The 18,739-nt window shown below is 35.9% G+C and overlaps 1 pseudogene; it reads right to left on the bottom strand.

Moving 5' to 3' along the window:
* Positions 1-7,584: 7,584 nt before the first annotated feature.
* On the bottom strand, positions 7,585-15,094 carry LOC149187594 (heat shock cognate 70 kDa protein-like; annotated as a pseudogene).
* Positions 15,095-18,739: the final 3,645 nt, after the last annotated feature.

Below are 18,739 nucleotides of genomic sequence, written 5' to 3'. Positions count from 1 at the left end.
ACCCGGTGAGAGATAGTACCATCATCCATTCTAGAGAGGATAACATCAAGAAAATGGAACATCCATCTACCTCGATTTCCATCGTGAATTTGATGGAGTCAAACTGGGAATTAAGATGGTTGAGAAACAGATTTAATTTTTCACGACCATGGGGCCACACGATATTAGTATCTTCAACAAACCTCTTCCATCGCTTGGGGTGGAGTGGAGTAGAGGCTAAAGCTTTGCTCTCAAAATCTTCTATGAATAAGTTGGCAACTATAGGGGAAAGAGGAGAACCCATCGCAACCCCACAAGTTTGTGCATAGAGCTCACCCTGGAAATTGAAAAATGTAGAGGTAAGGCATAGGCCAACCAATTTGGCTGTGTTCTCATCAGTAACACGATTAATGACAACGTCAAAGCTTTGACGTTTGACGTTGTTTCCCTTTATACTAATATCCTTATTCAAGAAGCCATCGATGTCATTAATTGTGTTAGTGATGAGAACACAACCAAATTGGTTGGTCTATGCCTTACCTCTATATTATTCAGCTTCCAGGGTGAGTTCTATGAACAGACTCGTGGGGTTGCGATAGGTTCTCCTCTTTCCCCAATAGTTGCCAACTTACTCATGGAAGATTTTGAGAGCAAAGCTTTAGCCTCTGCTCCACTCCGCCCCAAGTGATGGAAGAGGTTTGTTGATGATATTAATATCGTGTGGCCCCATGGTCGTGAAAAATCAAATCTGTTTCTCAACCATCTTAATTCCCAATTTGACTCCATCAAATTCACGATGGAAATCGAGGTAGATGGATGTCTCCCTTTTCTTAATATTCTCCTCTCTAGAATGGATGATGGTACTGCCTCTCATCGGTTTTTTCGCAAGAAAACACAGTGAACAATATCTTCATGTGAGTCCTCATCATTTTCCAGCACAAAAACTCGGGGTTCTCAACACCCTTGCGATCCGTGCTCTAAGAATTTCTTATGAGAATCACTTAGAAGAGGAAAAATCTCATCTTCTGAAAGTTTTTGAAAATAACAGCTATAACATGCATCAAGGCCTCAAAGTTTTTCTAAGGGCTAGTAAAGAATCAAGGATTAAACCTTTTTGTGACGATACAATCTCCAGTTTTCAACTTCCTTTTATTCAAGGGACCACCAATAAGATTTCTCATATCCTAAAAAAGAACAAAGTTTCTGCGACCTTCAAACCCCTTAATACCATTAGAAATCCTCTTAAATCCGTCAAAGACCCCATAAACTCTAAAGACATGAAAGGGGTCTACTCCATCCCATGTTCCTGTGGGATTCCCTACATTGGGGAAACTTGCCGCTCCATTAATCGACGAATCCAAGAACATGCAGCAGATATTAAGCGCAACCGCTCTCGTTCCTCGACTTTACCTGAACATGTAGTGAAATCCAATCACCATGTCTGCATCGAGGATTCCCGAGTCATCACCAAGATTGATCACTTCCATCATAGGAAGCTTCGCGAAGCCATTGAAATTGAAAAATGTGCTATTAATCTTAATAGGGACCATGGTTGGAAGTTAAGTAGAAGTTGGATCCCCACCCTCTTTTCATAATTTTTTAAAAATAAATATAATAACTAATAATTGATTATTTTTATTTTGATATTGCAATTTATATCCTTTTTGACTTCCCTATTAAATATGATCCAATCTTTTAATATAATAATATTTAAATATAATTGTTGAATATTGTTCATTTTTAATAATAACCATATTAAACTTATTTTTAATTATATATTTACAAATATTCAATTCTTATTATATTATTAAATTAATCTAACTAATTTCGAATTCAATATTATTTTAATTAAAAATATTAATAAATTAAAATAAAACATAACAAAACAATAATAAATTTATTCAACTAATTTTTTAACGACTAATTCATAACAACTATTTCCTAACGATTAACTCTGGAACAGATGCATCCTTGCTATTTAAATATTTTGACTGATTTTATTTTTCACCTTTGTCCTGATGATGAACTACATTAGATAGGTCGAAACATCGACCGAAAACTCATGATGTGATTAATCTGAAAGAATTTATCAAAATCAATATGGATCACAAAAGTCTAAAATCAAACAATATAATAATGGAATTAGATTTCAACTAGTTTACATTAATGAATTTTTTTTCCACATACTTCAAATCTTATCACTTATCAATCAACATCTATATATCATAGTAATGGAATTATATTTGAACTTTCAACTAGCCTTCTTATTATAATGGAGTTAGATTTCAACCACTTTACATTAATAAGAAATTTTTTTCACACAAATTTCTTTAGCATATATCAATAAACCCAACAAGGGAATTTCGAAACCCTGAAGTATATAGAAATTAAGGCAACTATGTATTTTCCAAAAACAATGTTAGAAATTTTTTGACATACTGGGTTTCAAATGAAATTTTATTGTGAATAACTATGGTAGGAAGATCCCACCTCTTAGGTGTCTAGAATTTAGAATTTTGATTACCAGGAAGAGTTCCAAGAGTATGGGACAATTTTAATGCTTTTGGATTTTTATTTGATTTAATTATTAGTTTTTGAAAATTAAGTGATGTTTATAGATATGAAAATTTAGTTTAATTAAGTTTTTTAATTAATTATAAAATAGTATAGTTTAATTAATGGAGGAGATGATTTTTTAGTTGGAATTCTATAATATAATTTTTGGTTAGCTTGTGATTTTTTGTTATTTAAAATACACTTTTGGATGTATAAATAGATTTAAAACAACTCTTAAGACATTCCATCTTCCCAAATTAAAAAAAAAAAAAAAAAAAAGGCTTATGATTTTTTTAAAATTGTACATGATTTTCAAAATGACATTTTTTTCGATAAGCTTTATAAAGTACTTAGTTTAATTTTTATTTTTTTATCCAGAGGGATCAAATCTCTTTTCACTCTAAAAGAGATTTGCATATCAAAAATTTTGATTCTTTTTGGCCCTTGGTAAACCAGATTTAAAATGGATCTAGACTGGTTTAATTTCCTTCTTAAATAGACTATATTCAACATGAATACCATGAGTTCTTATAAACCTGGAACTCAAAAAACTATTAACAATAATTTATAAAAATTAATGAAATTAATAATTTATTTTATTTTGATCAAATATTTTATTTTGACATTACAACATCTTTATCATACAAAATTACAACATCTTTATTATATAAAAATAAAAAATACCTCATACATATATATATTAAAACTTAACCAATATTAAATCAAAATTAACCTATATATATAAAAACTTAACCAATATTAAATCAAAATTAAGCCATTTTTACAATCTAGTAATTCACTTACATCAAAACTATTTCCTTTCTTAATCTAATTAACTCTCAATATTTATTATAAATCATTTACTCTCTTGATCTTATGAACACGTACATTTATTAGGATTTTCCTTTCGGGGAACACTTATTAGGATGTCTTTGGATTTAGTGTGATCCCCATGCAACATAAAGCCACCACGAAAGGGAGCCAAAAAGGGGAAGCTAAGGATAACATAAAGCGAAAATGATTTATTTGGCCACGGAGATAAGCTGGTTCACTTGCATAAGGTATTTCTTTCCCTCAATTGATTTGGTGGGGTAAATCAAACCTACTTGTAGTTGAACCACTCGGATACTAAAACGCATTTATTTTTTTATAGGTTGTGATCATGCTAAAGATACGCTGTTTTGGTGCGTTTTTTTTTTAACCATATGGTGGGTGAATTGGTAATTACCAATTCTAATTTATGGGAAACTCAGGATCAATCCTCGTCATTGCCTCTATAACACCAGGAGTACATCCAACAATCCTTGTCGCTGCCTCTATAACACCAAGAGTACATCCAACTACCTGCAAGTCGATATACTAAGATCCTATGATTTTAGCAAGAGCTATCCTATGAGCTATCCTCTCTATAATACTAGGAGTACATCCAACTACCTGTAAGTCGATATACTAAGATCCTATGATTTTAGCAAGAGCTATCCTATGATTTTAGCAAGAGCTAGACTCACGTGCTTGCCAAGACGGGATTGGGGAATCTGCGCCTTTAGCTATCACCACAGCGGGCCAGTGTACTCAATGAGATTTGAACTGCGGTCTCTCAGGGTTCGCCCAAATAGACTTACCTCTATAACACACTACCTACAAGTCGATATACTAAGATCCTATGATTTTAGCAAGAGCTAGACTCACGTGCATGCCAAGACGGGATTGGGGAATCTGCCCCTTTAGCTATCACCACAACAGGCCAGTGTACTCAATGAGATTTGAACTGTGGTCTCCCAAGCTTCGCCTAAATAGACTTACCGTCAAACCACATATCACTATATTGCTACAGTGCGTTGTTATATGGTCGAGCTTCGCCTAAATAGACTTACCGTCAAACCACATATCACTATATTGCTACAGTGCGTTGTTATATGGTAGAATCCGCTTGGACACTGAAGCAGAGATCTCAGCCCTGATTTGTGGAGATGGAACTCCGTTTATTTCGAAAGCCAAATCAATTTAACCCAAAATCTACTATTTGATTGACAAATTTTAAAAATCACTATATTGCTACAGTGCGTTGTTATATGGTCGAGCTTTGCCTAAATAGACTTACCGTCAAACCACATATCACTATATTGCTACAGTGCGTTGTTATATGGTCGAATCCGCTTGGACACTGAAGCGGAGATCTCCGCCCTGATTTGTGGAGATGGAACTCCATTTATTTCGAAAGGCAAATCAATTTAACCGAAAATCTACTACTTGATTGACAAATTTTAAAATTTTAAAATTAAAATTTAGTAACTATCATAAATATATAAATAACGAACCATGACTTTGACGATGTAAATGCAAGAGAGAGAGCCTACACTCACACACGGAGATTGCAATTATGATTCTCTCAAGTGTGTTCGCAATTATGATTCTCTCAAGTGTGTTCAGCGTATTATGCAATTCGGCGCTAGTGTCTAATCATTTTGGGGTAGATTCATAAACACTGTGGCAGAGTGTTAAAGGTTGTTGAGTCCATGAGGTATTGTTAAATTGAGTTGTGTGGGTTTAGTTTGAAAGGAAAAAGACTGTTAAAAGATGGTTAGTTCTCGAGTGTTTTAGATTCAATACTTTTTTATGCATTCTGCAAGGTATTTAATATTGTGGTGCGGAGTGATTAGATACTGATATCTAAATTTGTTTGATTAAAAATATTTTTATTTGTTATTTACTTTTTGATATCATAAAAATGTGTGTAAATTATGAAAATCTAAACATGAAATACTTGATTTTGCAAGTTCAGCCCTACTCACCGGAAATGAACAAACCCTAATAACATTAGATATGACCATGTTTGGGTGACATGGAAATCGTCGGATTTAAATGCTTTCAAACCCAATTTTCTCTGTACCGTCAACAATAGCATTTAATGATGCCCAGTAAAGTTGCTAATTGACCACCAAAATATTTGACAGGTAAAACAAACATACATGGGTCCAATTTAACGGGAAATCTGGTTTTCAAATTCCAAACCCGCGGATGCCTCAGTGCTCACCATTATGCTTATAAGGTATCCATATACAAGTCCCAATTACACAACTTAAGAAGCGTTGAGATGTACGGAACTTGTTCATGGTGGATCCATGGTGCATATCAGTGACTGCGGCGAACCGGGTTCCTCGTCGGTAAGTTAGTAAGGATCATAATTTCTTCATTAATGGTATACACATATTTTAATGATGACTTTCTCTAGTATTTATTTTAGGTGGAAGAAAATCTGGCCACGAGTCCAAGAAGATCTGATGTAGTGTGACATATAACTATATACTCGAACGCCTGTCCCAACCATGAAGAGGGCCATTATATGAACGAGTGTGCCGACCGTGCAATGCAACGTTGTGGTGGTACCTTCTCTTAAATTGTCTCCAGAGTCCACTGTGCAATGGAACGATGTGATGTGGTGTACCTTCTCTGACATGAGCTAACCAGCTATATATTGGGTATTTAATGTTTTCATAGTAACACCTGATAACACGGGAGGGGGCAAATATTATTTAATGCCGAATTTGCCCGCTCCCGTATTATCCCGTTAAATCACGTGTTGCTCTGACGGCATTAAATACCCAATATATGACTGGTTAGCCCTTTCCGCGTGTTGTATCATGTTATATCATGTCAAACCACACATTAATATTACTATAGGATCGAAAATAAGAGCCGCTCCAGTTCCCACCGCATCCGCGAGGACCGCCTCTATGGCTCGTGTGAGAGGCACGGGAATATTTGCTACGGCCGCCACTTTAGCGAAGGCCGTATTTTCCTATGCTATAAAAATAAAATCTTAAAATAACCGTATTCTCTGAATAACCAGTTTCCACCCCCATACCCGGACTGTGGCCCGTGTGAAAAGGCACGGGGATAATTGTTACGCATAAAAACAGAATAGCCAGTTCCCACCGCATGCAGCCACTATGGTTCGTGTGAAGGGCACGGGAATAATTGCTACGGCCGCCACTTTAGCGAAGACCGTCTTCTCCGATGCGATAAAAGTAGAATTTGAAAATATATTTTTAAATAAAATTTCAGTTAAGGGCAGCCGTACTCTCGTCTTTCCTTTCTTTTAAGTTTTCATATTTAATATATATTTTTTATTAATTAATTTTATTTAAAATTAAATAAAATATTATAACTATAAATTTTAATTTTAATTTTATATTTTATGAAATCTAAATGTTTTAATATTTTTAAATATTTTTTTTTTAAATTAAAATTTATTATATATATGTTTTTCCGTACAAAGCTCTTTATTTAAGAGTTGAAATGTTCGTAAAAGCATTTACTTTCGCTGTAAACAGATCGTTGAGTGCCATTTGTGTAAGACATCAATTAATTAAGAATTAAATAGGGGAGTACAAAAAAGAGCTTAATTAAATACTTTAATATTTTTTTTTAAAGATTAATCAAAAGTAGAAGTTTTAATTATGTTATTTAGATAGTCTAAGAAGTATTAAGTCACTGATATTCTAAAAGTAAATTTAAATAAGAAAAAATTCTACAATTTAACCCAAAATTATGGTTAAAAATTATATCACTAGAACACAATATGAAACGATTAAACTTGATTTAAATTAAATATAAAAATTATATCACCCAAACAAAATATGAAGCGATTAAACTTTGATTTAAATTAAATTTAAAAATTATATCACCAGAACAAAATATGAAGCTATTAAACTTGATTTAAATTAAATTTAAAAAATACACCATATCTGCAATATTTTATACATAAATTATAATAATAATTTAAAAAAATATTTAATTCATTTGTTGAGTAAAATATGTACAATTCAAGAAGTCTTAAAAAAGACATGTAGGTAAGCGGATAAGAAGATCGACCGAATTTGATGTAAATTTTGTTTCCTTTTGCTAATTTAAAGCTCTAAAACATCCGAACCTTTTGCTACCTGTAGGTTGGAGATTTCAAAATACATGACAATGGACACAGCCTCGTACGAAAAGAGAACCATATTTGAACATTTTGCTACCTGTAGGTTGGAGGTTTCAAAATACTTACACAATGGGCTGCCTCGTATGAAAAAACCTATGCACATCTTGATGACGGATGGAACTGCAAACGCTCTCCAGCTCCTTCATCTTCCCATCAAGCGCATCTGCCTCCGCATCCTCGTTTTGTTCTACCCAATGAATAGTACGTTCAATAGCATCTTCAATCACTCGGACGGTGTTCCTCATGTTATAAATGTGATTCTCCAACGAGTTCCTCGCCTCCACTTTCTTCTTGTGCTGTGTGTCCTCAGACCTGTATTTCTCAGCATCGTGAAACATTTCTCAATCTCCTCCTTACTCAATCTAACCTGGTTGTTTATGACGCTCATATCCTTCTTCTCGTTACTGGTTGTGTCCATCGCAGCAGATACATTGAGAATACAATCGGCATCAATGTCAAAGCTCACTTCGAGACGGGGAACTTTTCTTGGACCTGCGGAAATGCCATATACATCAAATTTGCCCAACAAGTTATTATCTCGGCTTCGAATTCCCTCACCCTCATACACATGAAACGACAAATCAGTTTGGTTGTTGGTGGGGATGAGGGTTTTCCTAGGGATCAAGACAGCCCTGTAACCATCTGCAGCTTCAATCCATAAAGAATGAGAAGTTACATCCCGAAGAAGCGTATCTCGAACTTTCTCATCACCCTGTCTACTCAAAATAGCAGCCTGCGCCGCAGCTCCGTATGCGACGGCCTCATCGGGGTTGATATTCTTACAGAGTTCCTTGCCATTAAACAAGTCCTGCAATAACGACTGCACTTTGGGAATCCTAGTAGACCCACCAACAAGAATCACGTCATGAATCGAATTCTTGTCCATCTTGGCATCTCCCACGCATTTTTCAACAAGCTCGATGCACTTCGTGAACAAATTTATGTTAAGTTCTTCGAATATGGCCCGAGTAATGGTGGAATTGAAGTCAATACCATCAAAGAGAGAATCAATCTCAATGGTCGTCTGGGCAGTTGATGAGAGGGTTATCTTCGCCCTTACGCACGATTTTTTGAGTCTCACCAGGGCTCTGGCATTGCTGTTGATGTCTTTTTCATACTTTATCTTAATGTATCGTACAAAGTAGTCAACCAATCTGCTATCAAAATCTTCGCCTCCCAAATTGTTATTACCAACTGTGGCCTTCACCTCAAAAAGACGGCTTTCAATTCTTAAAACAGAAACATTACAGGTGCCTCCACCCAAGTAAAAAATGAGAACATTGATCTTACCAACACTAGTAGCCTTCGTGTCCAGTCCATAGGCAACCGCAGCAGCAGTGGGCTCGTTGATAATTCTGATAACATTCAAGCCAGCAATGACGCCAGCATCCTTTGTTGCCTGCTTCTGAGAATCGTTGAAACATGCAGGAACACTAATGACAGCCTTCGTCACTGTGGTCCTAAGATAAGCTTCTTCAGATAAAAATCACACTTTAAATTAAATGAAGGAGTTGCAGCTCATAGGTGTGTACGGCACTTGGGAGACTGCACTCAAACAAAGAGGAGACTCTCACTCTCGTTCACTCTACATTACATCAAATGAATATTACAATATTAAATACATCACTGAAAAATAGGTAGTTGTAAACAACCTCCTAAACTCTAGGAACTAATCCTAAACTAAGGAAATACGTTACAACCATATAACCATTTCTACATTATTTTTAACTCCCCCCCCTTAATGGAGAAAGGGTTATTTTACACTCCTAACATCCCTCTAAATAACTCAAACTTTACTCGCCCTAGAGGCTTAGTAAAAATATCAGCTAAATTATCACAAGTGTTACAATACTCCACACAAATTTCTTTTGACTGTATCTTTTCTCGAACAAAGTGAAACTGAGTGTCAATATGTTTAGTATTTTTATGGAAAACTGGATTGTATGCAAGCTTTATTGTGCTCTGGTTGTCAGTTTTGATGCTGGTTGCTTCTTTTTGACTTTCGCCTACATCGCTAAGCAATCTCCTCAACTAGATGGCTTCACATGTTGCTGCACACAATGCTTGGTACTCAGCTTCACATGATGATAATGCTACAATACTTTGCTTTTTGCTACTCCACGAAATAACCCCGGATCCAATACTAAATGTGTAACCTGTGATGGATCTACGATCATCCAGGTCACCTGCCCAATCAGAATCTGAATAACCTGCTAAAGTAACATCAGAAATGTCAGTGTATAAAATACCATAATTACAAGTACCACTAAGGTACCTCAACACACATTTTGCTGCAATCCAATGACTTTCAAGTGGTTTGGACATAAATTGGCTCAGCACACTTACAGAGTATGCCAGATCAGAGCTAGTTGTCGTGAGATATATCAAACTTCCCACTAGTTGTCTATACAAAGTTGCATCCACCTGTTTTGTGCCATCATCACTGCTTAACTTGAGATTTTGCTGCAATGGTGTTGCTGCTGTTTTACACTGTTCCATTCTAAATCTTTCCAACAGGGTTCTGGCATACTTTCCTTGAGATAGAAAAGTTTGACTAGAATCTTTCCATACCTCCAAACCTAGGCAATAATGAAGATCTCCAAGGTCTTTCATTTCAAATACCTGTGACATTTGCTGCTTGATTTCTTTGATCAAATTATTTGCATTTCCTGTTATAATCATGTCATCCACATACAAAGAAATCCAAATGATTTGCCTCTGTTTATTTATCTTGGTATACAGGTTTGGGTCGTTGAGGCTCCTATGAAAACCATGCTGTATAAAAAATGAATCAATTTTCTTATACCATGACGTGGGTGCTTGTTTCGAACCATAAAGTGCCTTATGCAATTTACACACTAAATTCTCCTGCCCCTTTTTCACAAAACCAAGAGGCTGTACTAAATAAATTTCTTCCTTTAATTCTCCATTCAGAAATGTAGACTTAACATCTAGCTAGTGTAGCTTCCATTTATGTTTTGTTGCTAAAGAGATTAGCATTCTAGTTGTATTTAGTTTAGCTACAGGGGCAAAAGTGTCATCGAAATCTATGCCTTCTTGTTGTGAATAACCCTTTGCTACCAGTCTAGCTTTGTATTTTTCTACACTCCCATCTGCATTTATCTTAGGTTTATACAACCACTTACAACCTATAGGGGTTTTTCCTTCAGACAACTCAACTAAATTCCAAGTATGATTTCTATATATTGATTCAATTTCCTCATGCATTGCAGCCCTCCATTCATCTGATTTACTTGCTTCTTCATAGTTTGAAGGTTCTACAATGTTTAAAATTTTAGACATTAAAGCATAGCCTTTCAATCTTTCAGGTAGTCTAGTCTTCCTACCTGATCTTCTAGGTAGAGGACTTACCTCAACTCTATCTGTTTCAGCACTTTCCGGGCTTGCATCATCACTTATTACACTATCTGCTGCTACTTCTTCCTGTTTCTGCTCCTCCACTTTTTGGGCTTGCATCATCACTTATTACACTATCTGATGCTACTTCTTCCTGTTTCTGCTCCTGCTCCTGCTCTTCATCTTCGTCACTATTCATCTCTATCAGCAATGGAATGTGGCTGTCATTGCTAGAGTCTTCCTTTCCATCTTCAGTGTATTCATGAAAAACAACATCTCTACTTGCAAAAACTTTATGAGTCACATGATTATATAACTTGTATGCCTTATACTCTGTGCCATATCCTACAAATATACATTTCAAGGCTTTGGGGTCTAACTTCTTTCTATCTGCTTTTGGTATATGAGCATAAGCTTTAGATCCAAATATTCTTAGATGACTAACTGCTGGTTTGAGTCCAAACAATGCTTCAAAGGGGGTTTTGAAGCTTACACATTTAGTAGGACTCCTATTCTTTAAATAAACAACAGTATTAATAGCTTCTGCCCAAAGACCATTTGATATACCTTTACCTTGAAGCATACTTCTCGTGCACTCCACAAGAGTTCTGTTCTTGCGTTCTACTACTCCATTCTGCTGTGGAGTGTGTGGCACTGTGAATTGCTGCATAATCCCATGCTACTTGCAGAAGTTCATGAACTCTCCTAACCTGTATTCTCCCCCTTGGTCCGAACGGATAATCTTTATCCTTTTTCCTGTTTGGTTCTCTATCATAGATTTGAACTCTTTAAAGTACCGAAAGGCTTGACTCTTTTTACTTAAAAAATACACCCATGAAAACCTAGTGCAGTCATCTGTAAACAGTAGAAAATAATATGCACCTCCTAAGGACCTAGTTTGCATAGGTCCACAAATATCTGTATGCACTAGTTTTAGGATGTCTCTTTCCTTTTTGTTGACATGCAAAGGGAACTCTTCTCTATGAATTTTCCCTATTGCACATCCATCACATTCCAGCTTGAAATTATGAAAAATAGGGAGTCCATCGACCATACCTTTCTTCTGAAGTAAGATGAGGTCTTGCAAATTGAGATGTCCAAATCTTTGATGCCAGAGATTTTCGACTGTTGATCCCGTTGCAACCATTGCTTGTCGTGGCATACTCTTTGCATCCAATCTGTACAAATTCCCCACGCGCACTCCTGTTGCAACTGTTTCCATCTGGCTATCCTTAATGACACAACCATTCTTAAAGAATTGCACCTACATGTCCTGGTCTACAATCATTGAGACAAAGATCAAGTTTTTCTTAATTCCTGGAACATATAATACATTTTTAAGATGTTTAATTTCGCCACTAAGTCGCTTCACAGGAATATCTCCACATCCTTTGATCTCATACCCACTGTCATCTCCTAGATAAATTTTTGATCCACATGTAGATTCTTCAAGAAATTCAAAACAGTCCTTCTCACCGGTCATATGAGAGGATGTGCCAGAGTCAACATACCATATGTCGTCCTCATCTCCCTTTGATGCTGAAAGAGCACAATCGACTGTGAATAGTCGAAGATCATGGCTGTGGTCCTCCTCTTCTCCAGCAAAACAGCCCTGATGTTTCCTCTGTTTGCCTTTTCTTTCATCCGCCTGCCTCTTATAGCATTCTTTAATCTGATGACCAGGTTTCCCACAATAAAAACATCTCTTAACATAATTATCAGTCATACCTCTGAATGGTCTCTTTTGAAAAGAGCTGGCCCCCTTCTGCTGCTACTGCTGCGGTTGCTGGTGCTGATGTTGGTGCTGGTGCTGCTTTCCTCTGTACTGTCGCCTCTTCGCCATCAGAGCTAGGTCATTGCTCTGAGTTTTCAAATTCTGTCTTCGCTCCTCCTCTTGGAGCAGAATCGCTGTCAGCTCATCAAATGAAGGGGCTTTCTCCCTCGCTGACAGTCCTGTGATGAATGTCTGATATTCATCAGTCATTCTGTTCAATGTGAGTGTAACTAGATCTAAGTCAGACACCTTTTCTCCAATAGCTCCCAGTTTGTCTCTCAGATCCTTGACTCTGGCCATGAATCCACCAATGGACTCATTCTCGTCCATCTTCAATGCAAACAATTTTCCCTTGAGTGCCAGAACACGATTTGTATTCTGAGTCTCGTACAGGTTCTTGATCGTTGTCCATAGATCAACGGTTGACTTGGAATCTCTGATATGTGGGATAATATTGTCCTTAACGGACATCTTCAGTATAACTTTTGCTTTCATTTCTCTTTTATCCCAGTCTTGTTCTTGAGTCGCTGTTCCAGATCTCGGCTCATTTCCTTCAACGATCGCCCATGCATTTACACTCTCTAGCAAAGTTTGCATTTTGAATTTCCAGTTGGAGAAATTCGTTCCATCGAGTTTGCCAGACTTGTGGAGGTATGATTCTATACTGTTGTTCATTTTCGCCCAACAGAACACTCCAATAGGCCACCACCGAGCAAGTCCGATCTGCTTCCACCGAACAGATCAGGAACTTCACTGTGCCACCACCGGGCAAGTCCGATCTGCTGCCACCGAACAGATTAGGGACTTCACTGTGCCACCACTGGGCAAAACCGATCTGCTACCACCGAACAGATCAACAAGCAAGCTCTAACACGCCACCACCGGGAAAAGACGATCTGCTTCCACCGAACAGATCAAGGCGTTGCACTGCGTCACCATCGGGCAAAACACCGATATACTTCCACCGAGCAGATCACAGAGCTCTGATTCGCCACCATCGGGCAGGTCCGATCTGCTACCTCCGAGCGGATCACAGAACCCCAATTCGCCACCACCGGGCAGGTCCGATCCGAGCGGATCAAGGAACCTCAATTCGCCACCACCGGGCAAATCAAATCTGCTGCCACCGAGTAGAAATCTCCACATGCCACCACCGCGCAACTCCGATTTGAAACAAAAAATTGCAGATTTCCAGAGAGAAAGAGGTTGGCTCTGTGGCGCTCTGATCAGCTACAAATCTGTGTCAGTTGCCGAAAATAAAAATTCACAGTGTCCATGGAAATTGGCGCGCTTAACAGCCACGGATCCACGCCAATTTAGTTTTTATTTTGTTGGCTCGCTTATCAGCCCCAAACCAGCGCCAATTGGCGCGTCTGTTCTTTAAAAAATAGCGCCAATCTGTTTTGTTCTGGATTGGCGCGACTGTCTGCACAAATTCCGTGCCAATCTGCTGCTACTTATAAAAAAATGTGCTCCAACCCTTTCTTCGACTCAGAGATGATCAGTTATCTGAGATCCTTCGCTCCAGGTGTTACTGCAGTTCCACCTAATCACACAGATACATTTACATGCACTCCTACCACTACAGATATGTAACTAATGATACATCCCTAAAAATATTTTGAGGCTATCTCTATCCTAAGCTCTGATACCAAGATAAAAATAACACTTTGAATTAAATGGAGTTGCAGCTCACAGGTGTGTACAGCACTTGGGAGACTGCACTCAAACAAAGATGAGACTCTCACTCTCGTTCACTCTACATTACATGAAATGAATATTACAATATTAAATACATCATTGAAAAATAGGTAGTTTTAAACAACCTCCTAAACTCTAGGAACTAATCCTAAACTAAGGAGATATGTTACAACCATATAACCATTTCTCCATTAATTTTAACTCCTTCATCTTTGCTAAAACCATGGAAGATATCTCCTCAGCTGCAAAACGCTTCTCCTCCCCTTTGTATTCTACAACGATGATGGGCTTATCACTAGTTCCTGGAATGACCTTGAAAGGCCATAACCCCAAATTGCTCTGAACGGACGGATCAGAGAATCTCCTTCTGATTAACCGCTTTGCATCTGCCACAGGTTAACAAACCAACTTTGCTTTAAAGTAAGAATATAACAATGGGCTCGAAAAACATACATATTCAAATTTGATGGAAACAAGAAAAATGTAACAAATAAAATCGTATGGATAGTGATTGACGATTATTGACCGAAAACTGTATTATTGGGATTTCTGGCAACTTGGTTCTCAGCGGATTCTCCGATAAAATGCTCTTTATCTGTGAAGGCGAAGATGGAGGGAGTGGTTCGATTCCCGTGATCGTTGGCTATGATCTCCACCCTGCCATTCTGTCATACCGCCACACGCGAGTACATTGTCCCCAGATCGATACTGATTGCCAGCCCGTCGCCATTTCCATTCATCTTCTCACACAATGGCACAGACAGGCTATCGCCAAACTCAACTAAAACGAACGGCACAGACAAGCTATTTCCAAACTCAAATAAAACTTAGGAGGACGAGAAAGAAAAACTTCAACTAAGACACAACCATAAACGTTCAAATTTTTGACACCCCTCACACATTAAATATTTCGAAATGTGATGTTGATAGTTACTTCCTTTGAGATATTCGAGCGCGCGGAATCTTTTTTTAGAATATTTAGGAGAAGATACCATTCTAACATTTCATTTCGCAGTCGCCACACTCCTTCATTTAGTGGCGTTGATCATAAGGACAGGTGTTCCATCATCTCTCGTGGGGGCTATCGATGTATCTCAATTGATGTCAGATTTTCTTGGACTTTGTGGCTATGTTATGATTATTTGGTCTTAATCAGTTTATTCCCTGTTAATTTTCTTCGACCTAAAGTAAATATTTTATTTTCATTCTTACTATTAGTTCATCATTAAAATATGTGAAAGCGATTAGTTTATTAACCATTAACTTTTTTCAACCTAAGGTAAATATTATATCTTTTTATATCTTCATCCTTGTTATTAGAGGTCATCATTAAAAGGAAACTCTTATTTCCACTTCTATAGCATTATAAATGCCTTCTGACATGCGAGGGAAATAGCGTTCACTTTCTCTCTCCACACTCCATTCATTTGTAGCATTATAAATGCCCTCTGGCATACGAGGGGAATAGCGCTCGCCCTCTCTCTCCACGCTCCATTCATTTGTTCACGTGAACAAATGAATGGAACGTGGAGAGAGAAGACGAACGCTATTTCCCTCACATATCAGAGGGCATTTATAATGCTATAGAAGTGGAAATAAGAATTGCCTCATTAAAATACGTGTAAACTATTAATGAAAAAAGCTGATGGTGATTAACTTCCGGCGAAGAACCCCTTTCGGTAGAGTGACGGATATGCACCCATGGATACATCATCCACCATGCACAACCTTTCCTAATTGTGTCATGTGGCTATAGGCACATACATCTTATAAGCATAGTCATCAATTAATGTTATTTAAATATATAGCAAGTGTAGCATTTTAATATTACAGGTTTGGGTGTTTTTAAGTGAAATCCGGTGATATGACCTTTTTTTCCTTTCTTTCTTATGTGTGAGTGTTTCTTGCTGAATTTTTTTTTTCTCATCACTTAATGTTATTTAAATATATAATTAAAATCTATGATTTTAACCAATTTTTATTATTTTTAGAAAAAATTTCTTTTATATAGAGTGTATATATATAATGATAATGTCTCAAAACTTGTTTCAGAATTTCAAAACTAAAACTAACAGCTTGTCTACTTAGTTTCCTCAACTAAAATGACCATTTTGACTATTTAAATGAAAGTTTAGCAAGTATGAAATATTTTTAACCATATAATATGGTAAATGATTTTATGACTAAACAATTTGCTTGTCAAATAATCTCATGATAGAAAATTTGTTTGTCAAAAGTGAGGGTGGCATGAACATGCTCGAGAGTATTATGATTATATTCTAAGTATTTTTGAGTGAGTCTTATCCATCTCTATGAGTGTAAGCCACTATCTTGCAAACCAACACCTAGTAAGAAAGTTTCCACCATTTTTTACCATTTAAATGAAGAAATTTAGCGAGTATGAAATAGTTTTAACCATTTGCTTGTCAAAAGTGAGAGTGGCATGAACATGCTTGAGAGTATTATGATTATATTCTAAGTATTTTTAGTGAGCCTTATCCATCTCCATGTGTGTAGGCCACTATCTTGCAAGCCAACACCTAGTAAGAAATTCTTAAATTCTCATTTTGAGAGTTTAAATGAAGAAATTTAATGAATATGAGATAGTTTTAAACATATAATATGGACAAATAATCTAGTGGCAGATTTGCTTGGCAAATTCTATCCTTGGCAATGAGAGTGGTATGGACATGCTTCAGAGCACTAAATCCCTAGGCTAGTGCTAACAACTAGGAAGTTGATGCCTAGCAAGAAATTTATCACTGAGCAAGGGTTGTGACATCAAAAAACACATCAGCAAAGAGGTCTCATTGGCAAAGGGACATCTATTCTTCTAGCCTTGTCACAACATGTCAACTTAGAGTCCGACTTGTAAAGGAATGTCTACCCTTCTAACCTTATAACAACTAGTCAACATGTACTTTACAAAAATTAAACCCATACTTTAAAAAAACACATGATATACTAAACCTCTTAAATATGAATACATAATCCATCCCTAAAATAAAATTAAGTCATGATTCTTTATTTATATTTCAAAAAAATGATTTTTTTATTGCTATTCCTAGTAATTATTAAAATTAATTAAATTATTAAAATAAAGTCTTATTCCATTTAATTTAGTGGAATTATTTGTTAAATCTGATTTGCTTTTAATAAATAATTAAAATAACAAAGTTCTATCTCTACCTATCAAGGCTCGGATCACCACCATTGCTTTTAATTAAAAAAACAACAACAACAAATACAGAGTTCTATCTCCATATATCGGAGCTCGGATCACCACCATTATTTCTAATGAAAAAAAAAAAAAACAGAGCTCCATCTCCAAATATGCTCGGATCACCACCTCAATGTCCAAGTGGATTCGATGATATAACAACGCACCAAAGTAGCTTATATTCAGCGTAGCCACCACCTTAAAGAAAGAAAACACTTTCTAATATATATTCATATCTGATTGGTTCAAACACATTAGTCTGATTTACTCCATCAAATGAATTAACGGGAAAGACTATAAAAGAGAAGAAATACCTTATCATTTCCTCCTTTCTGTTATATTGAGTAACCTTTTTGGCTTTTTGGCTACCTAAGACTATAAAAGAGAAGAAATACCTTATCATTTCCTCCTTTCTGTTATATTGAGTAACCTTTTTGGCTTTTTGGCTACCTTATGAGGGTTAATAGAATTTTTTTTAAAGGATTTGTTGTTAGATTTTGATGGATTTAAAAAAAAAAAAATTGATCGAGAGAATATTTGATGTTTTTATGGTGGTCAAAAATATTTGGAATATTTAAAATTCAGAAGCTTGACCGTTGTAATTTATATTTCTAAAAATTTATATTAAATTTTATCAAAATCATGTCAGATTTTCCATTATTTTCGAAGTCAAAACATCATCTCCTTAAACTACTTTTAAAAACATCATCTCCTTAAACTACTTTTAAAAATAAATAATGCATATGTAGAATGGTGATAGATACGAGGAAATTAATAAAATTTTATATAAGCGTCAAAGAAAAGATATGATAAAATATTAGTAAATTTTTTGATAAAATAAGGTTGAATTTTGACCAATAATTTTATGAGAAATTATGGTAAAATATTAATAAATTTTGATTATATATATATTTTATCAAATTTAAACTTAAACTTAATAACCATGTCATCAATTACTATTTCCATGCTTGTTATTCTATATCCTATAAAAAAAAATATAGATATTGCTTTAGCAATTAAACATAGTTAACTTCCTTCCCTTAAAAAAATTATTAATTCATTATAGTTTTTAATTACATTATTTTTGTGAATGAAAAAAAAAATTTGATTAACTAATTTATAATTAATTGGCTAAATTGTACCTTATAGATCATGTGATATTTGT

This window comes from Pinus tabuliformis, chromosome 3_1, assembly GCF_031772625.1.
Source record: "Pinus tabuliformis cultivar Carrire ecotype Pingquan chromosome 3_1, CPIR1, whole genome shotgun sequence".
NCBI classification, from domain to species: domain Eukaryota; kingdom Viridiplantae; phylum Streptophyta; class Pinopsida; order Pinales; family Pinaceae; genus Pinus; species Pinus tabuliformis.
This window is presented reverse-complemented; position numbering and strand designations above follow the sequence as displayed.